This window comes from Lactuca sativa, chromosome 3 (assembly GCF_002870075.4).
Source record: "Lactuca sativa cultivar Salinas chromosome 3, Lsat_Salinas_v11, whole genome shotgun sequence".
In the NCBI taxonomy this organism is placed as follows: Eukaryota; Viridiplantae; Streptophyta; class Magnoliopsida; order Asterales; family Asteraceae; genus Lactuca; species Lactuca sativa.
Genome location: NC_056625.2, coordinates 239,810,459 through 239,832,185, shown reverse-complemented (window position 1 = coordinate 239,832,185; position 21,727 = coordinate 239,810,459).

The following is a 21,727-nucleotide window of genomic DNA, read 5'->3' as shown; positions in this document are numbered from 1 at the left end:
TTCCGAATAGACTTAATGCCTGTTTCCATTAGGAGTTTTGATGTGATTATTGGCATGGACTGGTTAAGCCCCCACCATGCTGAATTATGTGTCACAAGAAGGCCGTTCTCCTTCACCTCCCAAATCATGAAACCCTAGTTATTTACGGAGACAAACCCAACACGAATCTTCGCCTCATCTCATGCGTCCAGGCACTGAAGCATTTGTGAAAGAAAGATTTTACGTTCCTGGCACACATAGTGGATAAATCCAAAGAAGAGATTAACATTCAAGACATTCCTATAGCTTGTGAATTCCCAGACATCTTTCTTGAAGATCTTCATGGAGTACCCCTAGAAAGACAAGTTGAGTTTTGAATTGACCTGGTACCAGGAGCTACTCCCATCGTTAAATCACCGTATAGATTGGCTCCTGCTGAGATGCAGGAATTGTCCAGCCAACTTAATGAACTCCTGGACAAGGGATTCATTCGACCCAGCTTCTCACCTTGGGGAGCTCCAGTTCTCTTTGTCAAAAACAAGGACGGATCTTTTAGCATGTGCATCGATTACAGGGAAATAAACAAGCTCACTGTCAAAAATCGCTATCCACTCCCTCAAATCGACGATCTATTTGACCAGCTCCAAGGAGCTAGTTACTTCTCTAAGATTGATCTGCGATCTGGATACCATCAACTCAAGGTCCGGGAAGAAGTTATTCCCAACACCGCTTTCCAAACTCGTTACGAACATTATGAATTTGTCATAATGCCCTTCGGTCTAACGAATGCCCCTATCATATTCATGGACCTAATGAATCGAATATGCCGACCATTCCTCGACAACTTTGTTATTGTTTTCATTGACGACATTCTAGTCTATTCCCGAAGCGAAGAAGAGCAAGTCCAACATCTCCGACAAATCCTAGAAATCCTGCAAACCGAGAAGCTATACGCAAAACTCTCCAAGTGAGAGTTCTGGCTCCGTAGCGTGAACTTTTTGGGTCATGTTGTTAGTTAGGAAGGAATACATGTGGATCCTTCTAAGGTCAAAGCCATCGAAGGATGGGCAGTCCCGACAACACCCACAGAAATTCGCCAATTCTTAGGCCTAGCAGGTTACTACAGGAGGTTCATTCGAAACTTCTCTAAGATCGCCAAACCACTTACCTCGCTTACAGAAAAGGGCGTACCATTCAAATGGACGGACAAACAAGAATTTGCATTCCGAACTTTGAAGCAAGCACTCTGTAGTGCCTCGATACTATCACTACCAGAGGGAACAGAGGATTTCGTAGTCTATTGTGAAACGTCAAATCAGGGTTTAGGTTGTGTTCTCATGCAACATGGAAAAGTGATAGCTTACGTGTCCCGCTAACTAAAGACACACGAAGTGAATTATACAACCCATGATCTGGAATTAGGAGTAGTGGTCTTCGCCCTGAAGATTTGGAGGCATTACCTCTATGGTACGAAGTGCACCATCTTCACGGACCACAAGAGTCTCCAGCACATCTTGAATCAAAAAGAGCTGAATATGAGGCAACGAAGATGGGTTGAACTATTAAACGATTATGAGTGTGAAATCAAGTACCACCCAGGAAAGGCTAATGTGGTTGCTGATGCCTTGATCCAGAAAGAGTACTCTAATCGTCGTGTGAAGACTCTCTTAATAACCATCCAATCTCACCTAACCACTCAGATCAGGGCAGCACAGTTAGATGCTATGAAAGCGGAAAACAGAACGAGCGAAGCGTTACGCGGAATGGAAAAGAATCTCGAGGTGAAAGAGGGCAGAGTATATTATTTCATGAACCATATTTGGGTCCCTAAACTTGGAGGATTTAGGGAGTTAGTCATGAATGAAGCTCACAAGACGCGATACTCCATCCATCCGGGTTCGGACAAAATGTACTTGGATATTAAACAACATTATTGGTGGCCTAACATGAAGGCAGAAATTGCCACCTATGTTAGCAAATGCCTTACTTGTGCCAAAGTAAAGGTGGAATACCAGAAGCCCTTGGGGTTATTACAGCAACCAGTTATTCCCGAGTGGAAATGGGACGGGATTTCTATGGATTTGTTGACCAACCTACCCAAGTCGTCAGATGGATTGGACACTATATGGGTAATAGTCGACCGATTGACGAAATCCGCCCATTTCCTGCCAATAAAAGAATCCTACAAGATGGAGAGACTGACAAGAATATACATTTGAGATATCGTGAGACTTGACGGAGTGCCAGTATCTATCATCTCAGATAGGGATAGTAGGTTCACTTCATGTTTTTTGCAATCACTTCAGAAAGCACTGGGAACCCATCTCGACATGAGCACTTCTTATCACCCACAAACGGTTAACCAAAGCAAACAGACCATTCAGACGCTCGAAGACATGCTTCACGCATGTGTGATAGACTTTGGGAAGTCCTGGGATACCCACTTACCCTTAGTTGAATTCTCATACAACAATAGTTATCATTCGAGCATCAAAGTTGCTCCTTTCGAGGCGCTATATGGACGTAAGTGTAGATCACTGTTGTGTTGGGCTGAGGTGGGAGACACCCAGCTAGCGAGGGGACTAGCATCAGACAAGATGTTAACGGGACCAGAGATCATACATGAAACCATGGAAAAGATAGTTCAAATCAGAGCTCGACTACAAGCATCGCGCGACCGACAAAAGAGCTACGCTGATAAACGACGAAAGCCCTTAGAGTTTCAGGTCGGGGATCGAGTGCTGTTGAAAGTTTCTCCCTGGAAAGGGGTCATTCGTTTTGGAAAAAAGGGAAAATTGAATCCACGATACATCGGACCTTTCGAGATCCTTGCCCGAATTGGTCCAGTAGCGTACAAACTACTGCTACCCACTGAGCTCAGCAACGTACACCCCGTGTTCCATGTTTCCAGCCTAAAGAATTGTTTATCCGAAGAAACTCTTGTCATTCCCCTTGAAGAAATTGAAATCAACAAGAATATCCTGTTCGTCGAAGAACCAAACGAAATCATGGACAGGGAGGTGAAGCGTACCAAGCAAAGTCGCATCCCGATTGTGAAGGTACGATGGAATGCAAAGCGTGGACCAGAATTCACGTGGGAACGCGAAGATCAAATGAAGCAAAAGTACCCTCATCTATTCTAACATTCTCAAATCGGGCTTTCAAAAGAATTTCGGGACGAAATTCCCTCTAATGGGGGGATGATGTCACAACTAGGAATTTGAAGCCTTGTAAACATTGAACAATGATAACAAATGTAAACCAACAATGTGAAAGCATGTAAGATGCTCATTCATTAACAACAAAATCTCAATGAAACACTACGTACATGCACTGAAAATAGCCAACAAACAATTGGAAACCCTAGAAATCCTTGTTTGAGTCCATTTTGGACTAGGATTTCCTTATTGGGCCCAATGGACCAATAAGCTTCCAATTGGACTATCTTGGGCTTAGAACTCTTGAATGGGCTCTAATTGGACCCACTTTCATTTATTTTAATATGTTGGGCCATATTGGGCCTAGAATGAAATAAAATATTTAAATGGACCGTATTGGGCCATAATTAACCTAATTTATCCCTAATAGGTCATAAAAATCACATTTATATTTATTTGGACCAAAAATCACTCAACATAACCATGAAATTGGGCTTAAGCATTTGAGGACCAAACATCGTCTTTTTCTTCTCCATTCTCGGCCCAAGCCAAACCCAAGAAGAAGGGTTGACTTTTGCTAGCCACCTCATTGTTATTTTGCGGGTAACTAGGCCATTATTCATCGTGCATCCAAGCCCTTACTCATTTTTCCATGCACTCTCTCCCCTCTCTCTTTTTCTTTCCGCCGAGAGCAAGAGAATAAACACACACACCTCACAAAACTCTCTCTAAATCACTCAAGAATCATCCACTCTTCTTCATCCAAAATCTCGAAAATTTGGCTTGAAGTCTAAGGATTTTCATCAAGTAAATCATCATTCAAGGTAAGTTGGTGCTTAAATCTATGATCTAACTCGCTTCTTTTCATCAAAAATCATTTCTTAATCCATTCAAACTCATGATCTTGCATCTTAGAACCCACTAAGTTCGAGATCCATCCAAGGAACTTGATAGGGCCAAAAATAGCACCAAACTTCTCCAAATCTTCTTCAAAACCGAAAACCACACTCAAGGTGAGCTTCATACCCCTTTCTTTTTGGTTTTCATAAGTTTTATAGGGGAGAATACAAGAAAATGTGTAGATCTATGTGTATATGTATGCTATGTGTGATTTGTTGCATGTATGTGTGTGATTTCATCTATTATGTGATAAATATGTTAACTAAAAAGGGTGTAAACCCGAGAACTAAGACATGAGAAAGTAAATAAACATAACTTAATCTATTTTACACTAAACAAGCCAAGAAAAATAAGTTGACAAGGTTGTGATAAACATACTATAACATAAAACCCAATTTTTGGGCTTAAAATGCCAAAAATACAAACTTGGGGTAAGAATCAACAAGTCACGGTTTTTGAAGGTTAAAAAGATTCAAAACAGTTTCTATACATATTTTTCTGAATATTAGAAATTTCTAGGGACTTAAAATGTAAATTTTTAACCTAATGGGCTAACTATGGGCTTCTCGGCCCAATAAGCCTCAAAATGCGAAATTTATAAGTTTGAGGGGCTGGAAATGCAATTTTCTCTAAAACAAGGGTAATTAGCATAACAAAATGTTTATGAGGTTCAAAAATGCTTTTCATTATAAAAAAGGACTAAAAATGCAAACTTTTTAGATTTTGTGCCAAATCTGTAAAAGTTGTGAAAAATGGGTCCTTAACCGAGAATCACTATTCTAGAGGGGTTTGAAGCTGTCAACTAAATAAACTTTGGGTTAAAAACGTGTTTTCATCAAATAAAGTATTCAAAAGTGTCAAGAAAGGTGTTTTAGGGACTAAAAATGAAATACTTTTATATAAAAGGACCAAAGGCGTTATTTTATAAAAGGAAGGAAATGAAAAGGACCAAACTCCATTTTCAAAAAAATTAAATCAATAATACAAAATACAAGATCCACGGCTATCGACGAAACGGAAAACAATTACACTTTCAACAATAAACATCATTACAAAACAAATTGATTCAGTCTCGAATCAATAACAAAACAAAATCGATAAACATGTGCACTTAAATGAACACGCGATAATTATGATGAGTTGACTTACAAACTTTGGGCTTGGAAGTTTCAAATCATGCTTTTTGGGCCTTGCTAGCCCAATAACATGAACTTTGGGCCCGAAGGGAATACGCTTACGTGTTAATGGGCCTTCTATGACCCAATTCCATGTAAAAGGACTTTCAATAGCTCTACTGTGCTATTAGGCCCTAGTGGTCCATTAGTACTGCTAGTGAGGTCGAGAAGTCAAATGTGAGTTGGGCGAAGTGTCTTTCGCATTCCCGGTAGCCTTGAATAACTCATGGAAATAAAGGGGGTTTCGTACCCTCCTTTCTCCTCGGTTGTCGGGCTTATGAGAAATCAAGTAAACAGATTCATGGCGTTAATCAAGAGAAGTCAGGATGGTTGGATTAAGTGAGTAGTACGGGCGACGCCTTAAGGATCGTTCATAACCTGTAGTTATAAACTAGTCATTCCTTTAATGCGTGATTGTAACAACTCACAAACCCTAATTAATCCAATGCCACCTGGGTAATCAAAAACATTGGACGTATCGGTATAACAATAAACAAGTTATGTAATTTACGTATTAGGAAAACATCGGGTTTTCCTGGGAAGTTCAACAATTCCACTTACGTGATTTATACAAAAGTTCAACAATTATACATGTTTGTAAAAATCAACAAGCATATGTTCACGGATCTTCACACTTTTTATAAACAAATACTCTTTTCAGAAAATATCGGATTTTCTGGGATTTACAAACTTCACCAAATCATTTTACCATAACATTACTTATGAACTCACCAACATTTCATCTGTTGACGTTTTTCAAAATAACTTGTATTCTCAGGTAACAGGTAAGCCGAAGAATAAGTACCAAGTTATGTCATGGTGTTTTGCTTAGATTATCTATCGAACAGTTTATGTTATGGATTTGTAATGTCTAAAACAATGTACCGAATGTAAACAATATCGGTTGTAATATTTCAATGCATGGTGATGAATTATGTTATGATTCATGTATGTACATTGTGATGGTATTCAATTTGAGTCACAAGAGCCCTCGGACGTTTCCGCCGTCTGGTTCGGGGGTGTGACAGGTTGGTATCAGAGCTCTGTTTATAGTGAACTAGCATATCTAACCACACATTGATATGCAACTATAAACCAAAAAGAGGGAACAACACAACTCTGAACAAAACAAGTAAAACATAACAATAAAAACATCCTTGCTTTTATTAGGAAAAAGAACATAATACCGAACCAAACAAGATAATGCTAGCATCTCGGTTAAGCCAGGACTGTTCTTAGTCGTATTAAGGAGTGGATGTAGCCTAATCAACTAGATTTCCTCCAAGGTACAACTATCACATGTCCTAAGGAAATCGTGATGACTAGGGAACCTAAAAACATACCCCTTTATCCCCCAAGAAGGGAACCTCAACTCAATCTATGCAATAGTTGTAGAATCATAGGAGTAATGATAGATTATTCGTATACCTCCTCCCAGTCTTCATGGAAGGGGAGCAGCAACGCATTCAGTTTCATCAAGTCTTTGTGGCTCACGGGATGCTTGAAGATGAACCTGAAGGAAATCAAGGGGGAGCACAGGATGTTGGGCCTGACGAGTACACAGACACTAACTACGAATTCGAGGAGGCCGATGATGACATGGAGGAAAAACAAGACTCGAGCAAAGATCACGCCATGTCATTTGTCAGCGAGGCGCAACAGGACCACCCCGCCCCACCAGTGAATCCCGCAAGGGAGAATCGCTCCCCAAAAGCTGAGATTGCTGCCCTACGGCAACAGCTGTTCGTCATGGAAGCACGCGCAGTGCGAGCTGAGAATGAGGGGGATGAGGTCATTGGAGACATGACTGAGATGGCTTAGTTGTTGGCTCAACATTTCGGAATATGATATCGCCACTGTCATAGGACACTCCATAGAATGTTAGGGATAGAATCCATGATTGTGTGCCAATTTGTGAAAGTACTTAAGCTCGTGCCACACACCTAGCTCATAGGATCACACTCTCACAAGAAGCACAGATACTCAACATATTTCTGTTCCATGGCAGAAAGATGCCTTGACGACCAACCCGCGGAAACCCTGAGCCAAACCCGCCCGAGTTCAACTCTATTGCTTTTCAGGCAGCGGTATCGGCTGCAGTCACTGCAGCTATGGCCCAAATTCACCAAGGGAACAATGGAGGAGTCAACAGACCAGGGTCTGGAAGTTCAAACAACGGGATGAATCAAGGACCTACCAAGACATGCTCCTATAAGGACTTCACCAACGCTAAACCACGAACCTTCAACGACACTGGAGGAATGATTACCCTGAAACGATGGATCGAGAAGGTGGAATCGGTGTTTGAGATATGTGAATGCCCCGAGGAGATGAAGGTAAAATTTGCCACATGCACTCTTGTTGACCAAGCGCTCACTTGGTGGAACGCACACGTGGAAGCCATGACACTCCCCATAGCCAATTCCATGCCATGGGCAGAGATGAAAGAAATGTTGATGGCTGAATACTTCCCTCGTGGCGAAATTCAGAAAACGGAACAAGAGTTGTGGAATCTCACCGTCCGCAACGCGGATATAGATGCATACATATCAAGGTTTAGTGAACTGTCTCTGCTGTGCCCTGGCATGATCACCTCAGAAGGTAAGAAGATCGAACGATTCATCTGGGGACTGACCTCCCCGATCCAAGGGAACGTGATAGCTGCAAATCCCGAGACTTTCGACAGTGCCAAAAGATTGGACAAGAAGTTGTATGACCACAACAACAAGAAGGGTGAGAGGCCAGTGGAGGCTGAAGTTAAGAAGGAAAGTGACAACAAAAAGGGAAAGAAAAGTAAGAGGAAAGGACGTCAAGGCTCCGAATCATCCAAGAAACAAAAAACGGTGGCAGTTAATGCTACAACCACTCAAGTTCCACCCACACCACATGCTCCAGCCTCAGCTGCTCCAAGTGCTCCTAGACATTATTCTAATAATCTTGCCAAGTGCAACAAGTGCGGTCTCGATCACAATGGAGAATGCAGAGAGATGCAGTGCACCGGTTGCAATCGGAAGGGGCACACGACAAAGTACTGCAGGACTTACTCTCCTCAGAACCAACAACAAGGAAGCAACAACCACAATAATCGCAACAACAACAACACCGACAATGGCGGCAACAATGCAGGACCAACTCACACCTGCTATGGATGTCGACGGACTGGGTATTTCCGTCAAAATTGCCCCAACAACAACAATCCCGAAAATAGAGGAACAGGAAGGGTGCTGACCATGGGTCAGGGAGAAGCGGTTCAGGATCCCGCTTTCGTTACCGGTACATTCCTCCTAAACCACACTTATGCATGCATCCTATTTGATACTGGGGCAGAACAAAGTTTTGTGAGCAATAAGTTTAAACATTTGTTAAAACAACAACCCCAGAAGCTCAATGAAACCTTTACGGTGGAAATGGCCAATGGGAAAACCGAATCCACTAGGGAGATCTATAAAGGATGTACCCTAACTCTAAATCAACATGTCTTCCGAATAGACTTAATGCCTGTTTCCATTAGGAGTTTTGATGTGATTATTGGCATGGACTGGTTAAGCCCCCACCATGCTGAATTCTGTGTCACGAGAAGGCCGTTCTCCTTCACATCCCAAATCATGAAACCCTAGTTATTTACGGAGACAAACCCAGCACGAATCTTCGCCTCATCTCATGCATCCAGGCACTGAAGCATTTGTGAAAGAAAGATTTTACGTTCCTGGCACACATAGTGGATAAATCCAAAGAAGAGATTAACATTCAAGACATTCCTGTAGCTTGTGAATTCCCAGACATCTTTCTTGAAGATCTTCCTGGAGTACCCTTAGAAAGACAAGTTGAGTTTCGAATTGACCTGGTGCCAGGAGCTACTCCCATCGCTAAATCACCGTATAGATTGGCTCCTGCTGAGATGCAGGAATTGTCCAGCCAACTTAGTGAACTCCTGGACAAGGGATTCATTCGACCCAGCTTCTCACCTTGGCGAGCTCTGGTTGTCTTTGTCAAAAACAAGGACGGATCTTTTAGGATGTGTATCGATTACCGGGAACTAAACAAGCTCACTGTTAAAAATCGCTATCCACTCCCTCGAATCGACGATCTATTTGACCAGCTCCAAGGAGCTAGTTACTTCTCTAATATTGATCTGCGATCCGGATACCATCAACTCAAGGTCCGGGAAGAGGTTATTCCCAACACCGCTTTCCGAACTCGTTACGGACATTATGAATTTGTCATAATGCCCCTCGGTCTAACGAATTACCCTATCGTATTCATGGACCTAATGAATCGAATCTGCCGACCATTCCTCGACAACTTTGTTATTGTTTTCATTGACGACATTCTAGTCTATTCCCGAAGCGAAGAAGAGCAAGTCCAACATCTCCGACAAATCCTGGAAATCCTGCGAACTGAGAAGCTATACGCAAAACTCTCCAAGTGTGAGTTCTGGCTCCGTAGCGTGAACTTTTTGGGTCATGTTGTTAGTCAGGAAGGAATACATGTGGATCCTTCTAAGGTCAAAGCCATCGAAGGATGGGCAGTCCCGACAACACCCACAGAAATTCGCCAATTCTTAGGCCTAGCAGGTTACTACAGGAGGTTCATTCGAAACTTCTCTAAGATCGCCAAGCCACTTACCTCGCTTACAGAAAAGGGCGTACCATTCAAATGGATGGACAAACAAGAAGTTGCATTCCGAACTTTGAAGCAAGCACTCTGTAGTGCCTCGATACTATCACTACCAGAGGGAACAGAGGATTTCGTAGTCTACTGTGAAACGTCAAATCAGGGTTTAGGTTGCGTTCTCATGCAGCATGGAAAAGTGATAGCTTGCGTCCCGACAACTAAAGACACACGAAGTGAATTATACAACCCACGATCTGGAATTGGGAGCAGTGGTCTTCGACCTGAAGATTTGGAGGCATTACCTCTATGGTACGAAGTGCACCATCTTCACGGACCACAAGAGTCTCCAGCACATCTTGCATCAAAAAGAGCTGAATATGACGCAACGAAGATGGGTTGAACTATTAAACGATTATGAGTGTGAAATCAAGTACCACCCAGGCAAGGCTAATGTGGTAGCTGATGCCTTGATCCGGAAAGAGTACTCTAATCGTCGTGGGAAGATTCTCTGAATAACCATCCAATCTCACCTAACCACTCAGATCAGGGCAGGACAGTCAGATGCTATGAAAGCGGAAAACAGAACGAGCGAAGCGTGACGCAGAATGGAAAAGAATCTCGAGGTGAAAAAGGGCGGAGTATATTATTTCATGAACCATATTTGGGTCCCTAAACTTGGAGGATTTAGGGAGTTAGTCATGAATGAAGCTCACAAGACGCGATACTCCATCCATCCGGGTTCGGACAAAATGTACTTGGATATTAAACAACATTATTGGTGGCCTACCATGAAGGTAGAAATTGCCACCTATGTTAGAAAATGCCTTACTTGCGCCAAAGTAAAGGTGGAATACCGGAAGCCCTCGGGGTTATTACAGCAACCAGTAATTCCCGAGTGGAAATGGGACGGGATTTCTATGGATTTTGTGACCAAGCTACCCAAGTCGTCAGATGGATTGGACACTATTTGGGTAATAGTCGAACGAATGACGAAATCCGCCCATTTCCTACCATTAAAAGAATCCTACAAGATGGAGAGACTGACAAGAATATACATTTGAGATATCGTGAGACTTGACGGAGTGCCAGTATCTATCATCTTAGATAGGGATAGTAGGTTCACTTCATGTTTTTGGCAATCACTTCAGAAAGCACTGGGAACCCATCTCGACATGAGCACTGCTTATCACCCACAAACGGATGGCCAAAGTGAACAGACCATTCAGACGCTAGAAAACATGCTTCACGCATGTGTGATAGACTTTGGGAAGTCCTGGGATACCCACTTACCCTTAGTTGAATTCTCATACAACAATAGTTATCATTCGAGCATCAAAGTTGCTCCTTTCGAGGCGCTATATGGACGTAAGTGTAGATCACTGTTGTGTTGGGCTGAGGTGGGAGACACCCAACTAGCGAGGGGACTAGCATCAGACAAGACGTTAACGGGACCGGAGATCATACATGAAACCACGGAAAGGATAGTTCAAATCAGAGCTCGACTACAAGCATCGCGCGACCGACAAAAGAGCTACACTGATAAACGACGAAAGCCCTTAGAGTTTCAGGTTGGGGATCGAGTGCTGTTGAAAGTTTCTCCCTGGAAAGGGGTCATTCGTTTTGGAAAAAAGGGAAAACTGAATCCACGATACATCGGACCTTTCGAGATCCTTACCCGAATTGGTCTAGTAGCGTACAAACTACTGCTACCCACTGAGCTCGGCAACGTACACCCCGTGTTCCATGTTTCCAGCCTAAAGAATTGTTTATCCGACGAAACTCTTGTCATTCCCCTTGAAGAAATTGAAATCAACAAGAATATCCTGTTCGTCGAAGAACCAAACGAAATCATGGACAGGGAGGTGAAGCGTACCAAGCAAAGTCGCATCCCGATTGTGAAGGTACGATGGAATGCAAAGCGTGGACTAGAGTTCACGTGGGAACGCGAAGATCAAATGAAGCAAAAGTACCCTCATCTATTCTAACATTCTCAAATCGGGCTTTCAAAAGAATTTCGAGACGAAATTCCCTCTGCCGTATTCATGGACCTAATGAATCGTGGGTTTTCCCGGGAAGTTCAACAATTCCACTTGCGTGATTTATACAAAAGTTCAACAATTATACACGTTTTTAAAAATCAACAAGCATATGTTCACGGATCTTCGAACTTTTTATAAACAAATACTCTTTTCAGAAAATATCGGATTTTCTAGGATTTACAAACTTCACCAAATCATTTTACCATAACATTACTTATGAACTCACCAACATTTCATATGTTGACTTTTTTCAAAATAACTTGTATTCTCAGGTAACAGGTAAGCCAAAGAATAAGTACCAAGTTATGTCATGGTGTTTTGCTTAGATTATCTATCGAACAGTTTATGTTATGGATTTGTAATGTCTAAAACAATGTACTGAATGTAAACAATATCAGTTGTAATATTTCAATGCATGGTGATGAATTATGTTACGATTCATGTATATACATTATGATGGTATTCAATTTGAGTCACAAGAGCCCTCGGACGTTTCCGCCGTCTGGTTCGGGGGTGTGATAGATCTAATGATCAAGGTCTAAAACCACAAGGTTAGAATTTTGTTTCTAAAATTACTACTAATGTTATATATCATGTAACACTAATTCCTGAATTATTCTTTGTTTAAGATGATGATCATGCATGGTGGATAGACTTGAGGGAGAGATTCATGTGTTTAAAGATCGTTATTGGTTCAAGGATTATGAAGTAGTTAATGATGGATCGGTTTTGTACATGGCATACATAATAAAGCACCTGTTGTGGGTCGTGTTTGTGTTTCTTTATATTTTAGTTCTGGAAAAAACTTTCTTCTTAAGAATGTTTTTCATGTTCCTACGATTAAGAAGAACTTAGTTTCTGGTGGTGTGATTAATAGATGTGGATATAAACAAGTCTATGAATATGATAAATATGTGTTATCTAGGTGTGGTACATTTGTTGGGTTTGGATATTATTTTAATGGAATTTTTAGGTTGAATAGTAATAATAAAGTTGGAGATTCTATATACATTTCTTGTTCTAGTATTGATGATACTTCTTTACGGCATGCTCGTTTAGGACATGTACATTACAAAAGAGTGCTTGAAATTTCTAAAAATGGATTAATACCATCTTTTGATGTTAACATAGAAAAATGTAAAACATATATGTTAAGTAAAATAACTATATAGCGTTTTCTTAATGTTAAAAGGAATTATGTTATGCTTGAATTAATTCATAGTGATCTATTTGGTTTGCGTTCAACTACATCCTCACGAAATAAGAAATACATAGTTACTTTTATGGATGATTTTGCTCGTTTTTTTCTATGTATATTTGTTGTATTCCAAGTGTGAAGTCCTTGATAAACTCAAAATTTATAAAAGTGAAGTTGAATTACAACAAAACTATTTAATTAAAAGATTTCGCACCGATCATGGTGGAGAGTATTATGATCCTAGTTATTTCCAATTCGTTGGTATTATACATGAAATAAATGTTCGATATACTCCTCAACAAAATGGCATTTCTAAAAGGAAAAATAGAGTTTTGAAGGAAATGGTGAACTCTATGATGTCTTACATAGGTTGGAGTGATGGTTTATAGGAAGAAGCTATGCTAACTGCTTGTCATCTTTTAAATAGATTTCCAAACAAAAGGAACAAGATAACTCCCTATGAACGTTGGTACAAAAAGAAACCAAACTTAGGATATCTTAAAGTTTGGGGTTGTCGAGCTGTTTTGAGGCTAATTGAACAAAAAATGAAGACTTTGGGTGAAAGAGGTATTGGTTGTATCTTAATTGGATATGTTGAGAATTCTAAAGCATATAGGTTTTATGTTATAGAACCTAATGCTTTTATTTTAGTTAACATTGTTATACAATCTAGAGTTGCAATATTTGATGAAAATCGATTTCCATCCATACGTAGACCAAAGGACTTCGTTTATAGTTCCAGTAGGACTACCAATGAAGTTGTACCTAATTCAAATGAATCACTTGAGCTTAGAAGAAGCAAGAGACAAAGGAAAGCTAAATCATTTGGTAATGATTCTCAGGTTTACCTAGTTGAGGGTTTAGAGATGAAATTGCAAATCATTTTTTTATTGTTTTAGTGTTGAAGAGGATCCTAAAACATTTAATAAAGCAATAAAATCTCAATATGTTGCTTTCTGAAAAGATAAATGATGAGATGGATTCCATCCTTAGGAATAAATCTTGGATGTTGTTTGATCTTCCTCCTAGATATAAACCTTAGGGTTACAAGTGGATATTCCAAAGGAAGATGAAGGTTGATGGATCAATTGACAAATTTAAGGCTCGATTAGTTATTCAATGTTTTAGACAAAAACCCGACACTGAATATTTTGACACTTATGCTCCAGTTGCTCATATATCTACCATTAGAGTGTTGATTGCCTTAGCAGCAATTCATAATTTGGTGATTCACCAGATAGATGTTAAAACAACATTCTTAAATGGTGATTTAGACGAAGATGTGTATATGAAACAACCTAGGGGTTTTATAATGCATGGAAATTAGCATAAGGTGTGCAAGTTGCTTAAATCATTATGTGGGCTAAAACAAGCACCAAAACATTGGCATCAAAAATTTGATGTTGTTGTCTTGTCTCATGGTTTCAAGTTGAGTCAATCAGATTAGTATGTATATAGCAAGTTTGATGATTTTGGAAAAGGTGTGATCATATGCTTGTATGTAGATGATATGTTAATATTTGGTACTAATCAAAGGCAAGTTGACATGACCAAAGAGTTTTTATCATCCCAGTTCTCCATTAAGGATATGGGGGAGGAATAAGTCATTCTTGGAATAAGAATCAAGTGTGAACATTAAGGATTCTCAATTTCACTATCTAATTACATTGACAAAGTGCTTAAGAAGTTCAATTGCTTAGATTGTTCTCCTATACGTACTCCTTTTGATCAAAGCATGAAACTTACGCGAAATATTGGTGAAGCAGTTTCACAACTTGAGTATTCAAAGGTCTTTGGGTGTTTGACGTATTCTATCCCCAACACAAGGTCTTATATTTCATTTGTTGTAGGAAAGCTTAATAGGTATACTAGCAATCCTAGTACTCATCACTGGCAAGCATTGATGAGGGTATTGAAGTATCTTAAGAAAAACATCGACTTTGGTTTGACTTATCTAGGGTTTCCTTCAATTATTGAAGGATATTCAGATGCTAGTTGAATTATTTATGACAACCCGAAATTTTCATTCTGAACAAACCATATCAAGTCAATAGAAGTTAGAACAGTTACGGTGAAATTCCAGACTTTTGGGTATAAGTTTGAGTATTTCAGGATTTACACTTAAGGAGATATCAGGAGAGTGGATGCACTAGGGATTTGTGCAACTCTGTTATTCCAAAACTCTATGATATTAGAGTTCATTTCGTGAATAAAATATTTTCTGCCAAAAATCCCAGGACTATATATAGAAATCTGAGCCATATTCATTCATTAGTTACATTTCCAACTAGAGAAAAGCCATTTTCTCTCTAACGGATCTTCGGGTTTTCATCCCAAATCGTGATTACCTCTCTCTAGTTGTATTATATGGCTTATAAGGTGCTTAATAACATAGATTTCATAACAAAACAACAAGATTTGGGAGTTTACCGCCCAAGAACATCTTGGAGAGTAAACTCTTTTATAAGGGCCAAAGTGTGCCCAATGTCCCTCCAAACCTTAGAACTGAACCTAAAGATTACCCATAACTTGTTTAGACATCAAAAACATTAAGAATCAAAGGCTAAAAGTGAGCTCACGGCCAAGGATGTTCTTGGATCGTGAACTCCATTTTAGGTTGCCTAAATACCCTAAATGCCTTCATTAAGCCAAGAGACTAGCATAGAACTTTACCTTGATGTGTCTAGGATCCAAAACAATTAAAATACCAACACACATAAGTGTTTACGGCCGCAAACACATGAACAAATGGTCTATGGGCTGTAAACTCAGGTAAGGGGTGTTTTGATGCCACAAACACTTCCTAAGGCTTAGGCTTGAAGTTAGAATGCTTCCTTATGACCTTTAGAATCCTCATAAACATAAATGGACATGAGTTTATAGTAGTAAACTCATTCGGGCCGTGAACTCCTCAAAAACTCCAAAGATGGTGGTCTTTTTCATCCTAGGTTAGAGCTAATGTCCCTAAATCATTCCCTAGCCTTCAAACTTGCATTCCCACATGAGTAGCCATGAGTTTACAACCATAAACTCCCTTGGGCTGTGAACTCATGGTAGTAAACTCATGTGAGTGCCTTTATACCTTCCTATGTTGAATCACATGTGATTCCAACACTTGGTCAAGGTGTTTCCTAGTCCCGGAAGGTGTTTCCTTTCATATAGATGTTATAAACACTATATTCATGTCAATATGTGTCCTTATATGTCATTTAGGACTTATTGTGTCTCGGGACTTCATTCGTGGAACTTCTCATCCCTACACACATAACCGTTAGAACGACTCACAACAGGTGAGTTCATACTCCTTAATCAATGTTTAAATGATTTTAAATGATTTAAATGGGGGGGGGATACAAGTAGAAAACAACATGTTCATAAATCAATCATAGATATTTATAACTGTCTTTTCATCCAATAGATTTCACATACTTCAAAATATGATGCATGAAATGGTTTTCTATCTTTAAAATACCTTGGTAGCAAAAGTATTACATTTGAAATGTTTATTAAAATGACATCAAGTCATTGTTAATTATTGTTCAAAACTCATAGGTATCTTACAAAACCATTTTTACCTTCTTGAACAAAACTATGTCTATACACTTATGTTCTTATATATGTATTGATGTTATAGTTTTCATCCTTCATTCAGTTCCCACACTCTTGTGTAGCAAGGGTGTATAAACCTGCTTGGGCAACCAATTACCTTCTAGTTAACTATCATAGGGATAGTTAGAAGATACACAACATTATTCCTATTACAAGGAATTACACCAGAGTCAGTTCATTCATGAGTCTATACTATAAATTACATGATATATGAGTACGTTTACATATGATTACATGATACATGAGTACGTTTACATATGCTTACATGATACATGAATACGTTTACATAGAGACGCTTACATGAGTACCTTTACATAGATACATTTACATGTATACTCTTACATGAATACTTGTAACTCGATTCACGTGGATGATTTCTTAGTACCTCTGTGTAAATTGTCCTGCCTATCCCAGTTCAACGGGATTTCTAGACGGGACTAACCATTCCGAATCCCAGCTGTTAGCAACAGTGGCAGATGAACATCTACGGATGCCTACGGTTATTACTTATATTAGGAGTATCTTTACGGGACTAACCCTTCCTCCCACCTGCTGTAGCTACAGAGGACAATTGAACAATCTACGGACGTTCAAAGGTTATACATTTCGCTTTCCGCGATGCCGTGTTAATCCTAATACAAAAGGATAACAATTACATGATTACATTATTCCTATTACTTTATTTTGTGATACATTCACATAAACGATGAGTTAGACTAAGTACTGTTAGTAATAGTCAAAAAGGAAGGAAAAACTATCATTTTTATAATAGAACATTTGGGTCTTGGTAGAAGACTACAATTCATACTAGGAAGACTACATTTCATACTAGTAGGAAATAAGGGATTTTTTAGGGTTCTCATACTTATATCAACTGTTTAATTCAAAGATTTACATAACATACATAACAGCTTACCGAAACAAGACAACGACACTTAAATACTTATGAATTCACCAGCTTTAGGCTGATACTCACTTTCAAAATAACTTGTATTCTCAGGTCACCGGTAGACAGGTACGATGGCCAGGTTTTTGAGAAGACGGAGCACAAACAAGACTTGTCTTTTATTTTGATTGTATATTTTGGTTTCTTATTACATTGAAAGAACACACATGTATTAAAACTTTACTTTTAATGCAATGGATGATGTTGTTGCTTGTTTACTACTTTACACTGTTGTGATACTGTACATGACGTCCTCCACCCCAGAATATTTCCGCCGTTCTTGGTTTTGGGGTGTGACAGATTGGTATCAACCCATAAAAGATATACTAACTATAAATACATTGGGATTAAAGCAGTCTGTCTAAGAGTTTATACTTCTAAAATAATAAAATATTTAAGTAAGTATACGTGCCTGCATTCATACTAAAATCCATGTCACAATGACAAGAACAAAAGTATTGCGATTGTTGAATATCACAGGTAAGTTCGGGGATGTATGGTCAATCTTGGGAGTGGTATAGCCAGATCAACTATGCTGTTCCGAGGAGTGATTAGCACATGCCCAAGAATGGTTGTGAAATGGCAACAAGTCTAAAAACTTACCAACATTACCACAATGAGAACATTATAACAGAACCTAAGTCTAAAATACCATAGGGGTGTTTTGTGTTACTATAAATACTATATACTTGAGAACTAAAACGGGATCTTCATTACTAAGTTGATAGTTGCTAAGTGGATACACTAAAGTTATATGTAACTAGGATGTTATAGACTTAGAATCGGTGAAATTTTTGCATTACCCGTATTCCTTGTGAATTTGGAGTTGAGGTCACTTATTCGAAGGCCTATCCTGTGTTGATTACATATAACTGGTATGCACTTTACAAATAGCGAGATAACTAATGAAGATTTTCTAAATAATTATCTAGATAGTTCGGCTAATAATTATTTCCTTACCCAAATTCTCGCGTAGATAACATGGCTGGACTCCATCCCCACGGCAACCCGTACCTTCCGAACGAGGTCATTGCTGGATGGTTTGGAGAAGAACCGGAGAATGATCATCCTATCCTTTTTGAATGATCACCATGATGAAGACCTTTCACATGGTGCTAACTCCGAACCCGAGGTTGAGAACCTACCCCATGCAGCTCCCATTCTAATTCCTAACCCTTGTCCGACTTTTCATAGCCCGACGCCTGAGTGCGTGGAATGCTTGGAAACATGGAGCCAAAGACAAGATCAGCCCATGCCATTTAATGGTGACCAAAGCTTCTCTGACCTGAGCAATGGGGGCTCAGCAGACAGAATCTTGCCAATCTTGGTCCGCAGAGTGGCCTGAAATGAGATTCAAGGCAGGACAGCCCTACATCAGATCACTGAAGTTGTCGTTGATGCGAGAATGCATACCCTCCGCACCATTCATCTAGAAGATGCTTGTGAGAGATCTAATAGAAACCATGAAACCCTGTTGCAAGCACTGGCTGGATCACGAGTCGAAGTCATAGAGCTCCGAGTACGCCAAAGGGTGTACGAAAGACACCTACTTGATGTGGAACGCCAACTGGCTGAACTGAGAGTTCACCAGAGGGATGACCGTCGCTAGTAGTAGATGCTTTACATTATTTTCCTTGTTAGAAAGGAATCGTTTCCTGTCTATGCCCGATGTGGCATTTTCTATGAAACTATCTTGTACTGTAAGTACTTTTGGTTAGGTCTTCATGCTGTCGAGAACTATCTTCTCTGGATATGATGTAAGACTTTTGTTTACAAGGTCATTTTCCCCAACTTGTACGTCGTGAATATCAAAGATATTGATAGTCGGTTAACTACTGAGTTATTTTCTTTATTCAAGTACTCTTATCATACCTCCATTAGAGTTTATCTAAAACATGCTTTAGTCAAGTCATTGGACTATAGCAATTTAACTCCGGAGACATTTCCAAGTCTCTTTTAATGGTTGGATCATGTTATTCACCAACCAACGATACCTCGGCTAGAACGACAAACATCTTGAGACCATTGTACGAACTTACTTCCAATCTTTGCTAGGACTGCATCATAGGGATGTAGGTCAAACCTTCGTGAACATACTTCCATTCCGTACTAGGACTGCATCATAGGGATGTGGGTCAAACCTTAGAGAACACACTTCTATTCTTTACATGAGCGATCGAACTACGTCTAGGTTCAACCATTCTCGCTCACAAATTCATTTCTCTTTCCGTGTAACAGAATCATGTCGCCAAAGAAAAACGATCAACCCCTCAACCAAACACCAACTCTTCAGATTGATGCAACTACCTTTCAAGCTGCAGTTTAGGATGCCGTGTCAGCTATTCTGACCCACCTGAACGCTAACAACACAAATGTTGGCGGGATTGTTAACATAAATTCCAATCCGAGTAACAATCAAACACCTCAACGAGCAGCAAACTACCAGGACACCCCAAGTTCCGAGACCAAGAGTAACAAACAGAAGTCTTGGGCTAAATCTAAGGACAAATCACTTCGAAGGGCGAACATGAAACAACAACCAGTAACAACCTTCACAGCCACAACCTCGGTACCTCCTACTACCATCCCTTCGGGCATCCCAATTGTGCTTAACCCAACCAGACAATATGCTGGAAATCTCCCAAAATGCATCCAATGCAATTACCACCACCATGGACCTTGTCGGGAGATGCAGTGCTCAAACTGCAACAGAAAGGGGCACACCCTACGTTACTGCAAGAGCCTAACAAGGTCAATCAAATAGTGCCCAACACCGGTGTGAACCAGGCTTGCTACGGTTGTGGTAAGGTAGGTCACTACAAAACGAACTGCCCAGAGGCAGCAAATGCTGGCACAGGCGGAAGTATGCTACCGACCACCGCCGCAGGAGAGACTACTCCGGACCCACGTTAATGTAATTTAGGCATTTCGTTGTAACAGACGTATAAACTATCCAAAACTAGTGCAACCAGAGTCTTACCTTTTGGCGAGATCCTATCCGTTAAGGGATGCTAGTGCTACGTATACTTTTCTTTTGTAGTATACCTAGTTCGCAGCAATAGTCTTGTAGTAAATCTTAAGTACAATAACTCTGTTAAAGGTTGCACTGTTGTGTTTTGTATTTAACACCTTATGTTCAAATCTAATGTCTTTAGTTCCCATATGATTCTGACTTTATCATACGATTTGAGTAAATTTGATCCTCGCAATACCAGCTTCATACATACATCTCTTTCTTAGTAATCGTCTTTTAGCGAAGCCGTCATATCAAAACACCGAAGTACTCATGCATGGAATACCTTATAGTTCTTTTCCTTTCCGAAGGAATCCCCACAGTATCACTCGTACAGTACGTCAAGTTCAATCCAAAGATTCATACGGTCGAGCTATCACTGAAGAATGTATACATGAGAGTATTATATAATCAAGGTTCTACAAGTTTAGAATTGATGATTCCACTTTAACTTCTTTTCCCTCGATGGGATGTGAGCTTAAAGAAGAATTAGTTATTCGACTACATTTTCAATCTTAATTATATACGACTCGTATACACGAGATTGTGATCGTTGAAAAATGTATGAATTCTAATATGAACTTCAGGACGGGGACTGCCCAAGACTACGAGTAATTGCATTTAGCATGTGAACAAACTTAGAACCCAGTATGACTCTTATAACCGGATCGCCTTACAGTCTAAACACCTACAGAGATACAAGAACAGCTCGGAAAACTCAGCGAACTACTCAGCAATAGAATTGGAAGACTAGGCTTCTCACCCTTGAGAACTTCGGTCTTATTCTTCCAAAAGTCGACGGAGTGCATCATATGTACCTCAACGATCGGGGAGTCCATTAATATTTCCTTTAGGAATCGTTATCTCTGCCTCGCATAGATGAGTTGATTGAGCAAACGCAGGGAAAGAGTTACTTTCAGAAATGGACCTGAGATCCGAATATCACTAGTTCGAGTGTTAGGGAAGGATGTCCTTAAGACTACCCTCCGAACTCGATGCGGACACTTCGAGTCCATAGTGATACCCCTCCCTTGGATAGAACCAATACGCCCATAGTATTCATGAGCTAAATGAGTGGGGTACGTCTTTCTTATTG